The 4,060-nt window shown below is 48.3% G+C and overlaps 2 non-coding genes across 2 annotated transcripts; both read left to right on the top strand.

Annotated features, from left to right (window-relative positions):
* LOC143956998 (small nucleolar RNA U85) lies at nucleotides 1–280 on the top strand. The gene has a single exon (XR_013270039.1). It is a non-coding gene; the product is annotated as a small nucleolar RNA U85 (small nucleolar RNA).
* A 3,070-nt stretch (nucleotides 281–3,350) lies between these two features.
* Nucleotides 3,351–3,664, top strand: LOC143956993 (small nucleolar RNA U85). The gene has a single exon (XR_013270034.1). It is a non-coding gene; the product is annotated as a small nucleolar RNA U85 (small nucleolar RNA).
* Nucleotides 3,665–4,060: the final 396 nt, after the last annotated feature.

Below are 4,060 nucleotides of genomic sequence, written 5' to 3'. Positions count from 1 at the left end.
CCTCTGGGTGTGGTCTCTGCCCGTTGGCCCCTCCCCCCCGGTCTGTAATCTTGGTGGTTGTGCAGAAGTGAACGTCGCTGCCACTGTAAGGCCAGACCTACAGCAGCTTAATCGCGGGTCTGTCTCGTCCAATCCTGCCCTCCGAAGTCAGAGTGTGCAGATCCCGAGGGGGACCTACAGGCTGTGCCGGTGACCAGCAGGGGGCAGGGCAGAGCCCATCACTCGCTGACGGAGGTAACGGGGGGAGATATGAGCACATGTCTTTGGTAATCTGATGGCGAGCTGGAAATCCCCCCCCCAACTTCTCCATTTTATAGACTTTGCTGGGTGTAAGACCACCTGGGGGGGTCCTTTCTATTTACTAAAGAGCCGAGGTTTATAAATAAAACTGGAAGTGTTCTAATCTGATGATGTCAGAAATCCATGGCGGTATTTTATGGACCTTCCTGAATGTAGAACCGCTCAGTGAATAAAATCTCTTCCTGTTTACTGAAGATGGAGGACTTTATTATAAACGGGAGTTGCTTTCTATGGAGAAACCTGCCACTTGTACATAGTGAGGCCTCTGGGGCTTATTTACTAAAGGAAAATCCACTTTGCACTGCAAGTGCGCTTGGAAGTGGTTGCTGTAGATCCGAGGGGGACATGCGAGGAAAATTGCATTTTAGCTCCCACGTGATTGGATGGTAAAAATCGGCAGAGCTTCCCCCCCCCCCCTCATTTCATTACTACCCCTCAGATTTAGAGCAACTAAACTTCTAAGGACACTTGCAGTAGAAAGTGGATTTGCCTTTTGGTAAATAACCCCACATTGTCTCCATGACTTCTGAAATAGTTTTTTGTTTTGAAGGCGTTTTTTAATTGTAGATACCACTAGATGGATCCTGCTCTTCTGCTGGTATTGTGTGCCACGTTATGTATAGATGCCACTAGATGGAGCCAGTGACTAACTTAATGGTCAGGTGAATTGGGGTAGAGGCCATGTGACCGGTTCCTTGTGTTCTAGAGTTATACCGATTATTCCAAGCATTACACGCCTATCGGCACTCGTACAAATCCTTGCTGTATTGGGCCAGGCATCCTCAGTGTAGCGGGGGGGGGGCTCAGCATCACAGGTGATCAGTGCAGTGATTGGGGGGGGGGGGGGCAGTTACACTGATCCCTCTGTATAGCCTTTCAATAAAGAAGCTGACAGCTGCTTCTCCTCTCCTCCCTCCAGTGGCTGTCGGCTGCTTTACTAAGGCTGGATTTACACCTAATGTAGTGTAAGTGCATTTTGCAGATTTGCACTACAGTCCATTTATCATGGTTTCCTATAGAACAGGTTCTGTAGTGCAAATCTGCAAAAAGCACTAACAAATGCGTAGGTGTGAATCCAGACTTAAAGGCTAAACGGGGGGGGGGGGGGACTCGGATAGGTGCTTGTAACTGCCCTTGTCCCATCACCCCCCAACTGTCCTGTGGGTTTTCCTCTGGCTTATGGCGTCGTCTGGTCATCGTCCTGTCTCTCCCTCCCCCCCCCCCCCCAAATCTGTCAGGATGTAGAGCAGAAGAAGGAGTCTGTAAATGTAATTTACCAGCTCCTTCCTTTTTCTGAATGCTGTCAGTGATCACGGACTGTCCATTCATAACTGAGCATTGTAAACGGTTTCCTCTGCTTCAGTTTGAGTGGAGAAGAGCCTCTGTCTCCTCTCCATTCATCTTCAGTGCAGCTGAGGCTGCAGAGAAAGGAACCGGGGAATCCGTGTCCTCAGTCCCTTCCCCCTCAAAGGGGAGATCTCTCACCACCAATACAGCCCCCCCCCCCCCAACAGGGCTGATTAAATAACAAATATAATTTTTATAATTTTAGGTTAAATTGTAAAAATAAGACTGACACCCCCCCCCCCCCTCCCCAAAAAGAAAGCAATGTAAATAAACTGACAGTCCGTGCCACTGTCACATGACTTAAACAAAAAAGTATCAGTATTGGCAAGTACTTGAAAAGTATATTACTTTTTAACCACTTGCTTACTGGGCACTTAAACCCCCTTAGTCCCAGACAATTTTCAGCTTTCAGCGCTGATGCACTTTGACAATTGCGCGGTCATACAACACTGCACCCAAATGAAATTTTTATCATTTTTTTTTTCCCACAAATAGAGCTTTCTTTTGGTGGTATTTAATTACACCTCGGAGTTTTATTTTTTGCTAAACAAAAAAGATGCCAAAAAAAAATAAAAATCATGTTTAATAGTTATAAAATTTTGCAAACGGGTCATTTTTCTCCTTCGAAGTGCGCTGATGAGGTGGCACTGATGGGCTGCACTGGTGGGCACCAGTGCTTGGGCTGCACTGGTAGATGACACTGATGGGCACGGATATGTGGCACTGGGGTGCAGCACCTTTGTTGCGGCAGATTGTGGGCACTGCTGGGTGGCACTGTTGGCACTGACGGGGCACTTTTTTTTTAATGTGGCACTGGCAGGGGCAGGTGGGCACTGGCAGGGCTGGCCATGATCGGGACTGATGTCCCGATCACGGCCACCGGTGATCGGCTTTTTTTTTTTTTTTTTTTTCTCCTCGCACTGACAGCGCGAGGAGGAATAGCCGATTACCGGCTCCATTATATCACATGATCAGCTGTCATTGGCTGACAGCTGATCACGTGATAAGGGGTGGGGATCTACCCCTTGCACGGATTGGTGATCAGGCGAGTCTCGTAGACTCGCCGATCAGAGCGTGCCGCTCGCGCCGTGCAGGGCGCTCGTGCACGGGACGACATCTATTGACGTCCCGGAAAAGGAGATCCGCGCTGTAGCCGTCTTTTGGCTATAGCGCGGATCTCAAGTGGTTAAACAAAAAAGTATTGGTGCATCGCTAGTGTATACTGTAAGGCTGGATTCATTCTGTTAATGTACATGGTTATGGGGGGGGGGGGGGGGGTGGCAGGGTATATAGCCATGTGATGAGGGTGTGGGATTATATACTTTGTGTGGTTTATCCTATTCTGACTTCCTATTTTCTTCCAGCCATTTCTGCACCATCGACTCCTCCTCAATGAAAGGAAGATTTGCTGGAGCTCCTTGTGATGGTCTCCGAAGGTAGAAGGTGGGTCTCCGATCTTACTGGAGGTGTTCTGTAGTCCGGTGCTGTGTATTCATGAATACTATTTCTTAGTGCAGTGGTGATGTGGGCTTGTAATGTGGAAGATGGTAAATACCGGCTAATATGGGATCGTTCTGTTCACCTCGGATCTCCTCTCTGTGATCAGATGTCTTATAATAGTGATTCCCTTTACCAAGCCTGTTATGTAATTCTGCCTCTCCTAGGCAAGGATAACCTCTGCAAAAGTTAAATATTTTTCTCCTGCCACATGATGAGTCCAAGGCGAATGTGACTCCTCCTTCCTCTGGGTGTGGTCTCTGCCCGTTGGCCCCCTCCCCCGGTCTGTAATCTTGGTGGTTGTGGAGAAGTAACTCGCTGCCACTGTAAGGCCAGACCTACAGCAGCTTAATCGCGGGTCTGTCTCGTCCAATCCTGCCCTCCGAAGTCAGAGTGTGCAGATCCCGAGGGCGACCTACAGACTGTGCCGGTGACCAGCAGGGGGCAGGGCAGAGCCCATCACTCGCTGACGGAGGTAACGGGGGAGATGTGAGCACATGTCTTTGGTAATCTGATGGCAAGCTGGAAATCCCCCAACTTCTCCTTTTTTTTTTTTTTTGTAGACTTTGGGTGTAGGACCACCTTGGGAAATCTTATATTTTACTAAAGAACCAATATTTCTATGTAGATGCAGCATATAATCATTTTTGAGTTCATCTGTCCATGACTGTTCTAAAATATAGCTTTCTTATAATATATTGTAGACTAGGGGTCTCCAAAGGTCCTAAATTCTTAATAATATTGATTTGCACAGTGCTTTACAACAAGAGGGCAGACAGTACACTATATCAATACAGGAGGGATCAGAGGGCCCTGCTTGTTAGAGCTTACTGTCCTTAAAGCGGAGGTCCCACCCTAAATTGGACCTTCCGCTCATTGGAATCCTCCCCCCCCCCCCCCCCCCTCCCGGCACCAC

This window comes from Lithobates pipiens, unplaced genomic scaffold (genome assembly GCF_037356315.1).
Source record: "Lithobates pipiens isolate NorthernLeopardFrog02 unplaced genomic scaffold, aLitPip1_a1.2 Scaffold_47, whole genome shotgun sequence".
Classification (NCBI taxonomy): Eukaryota; Metazoa; Chordata; class Amphibia; order Anura; family Ranidae; genus Lithobates; species Lithobates pipiens.
The sequence above is the reverse complement of the archived record's forward strand: the minus strand, read 5'-3'. Positions and strand labels throughout refer to the sequence as shown.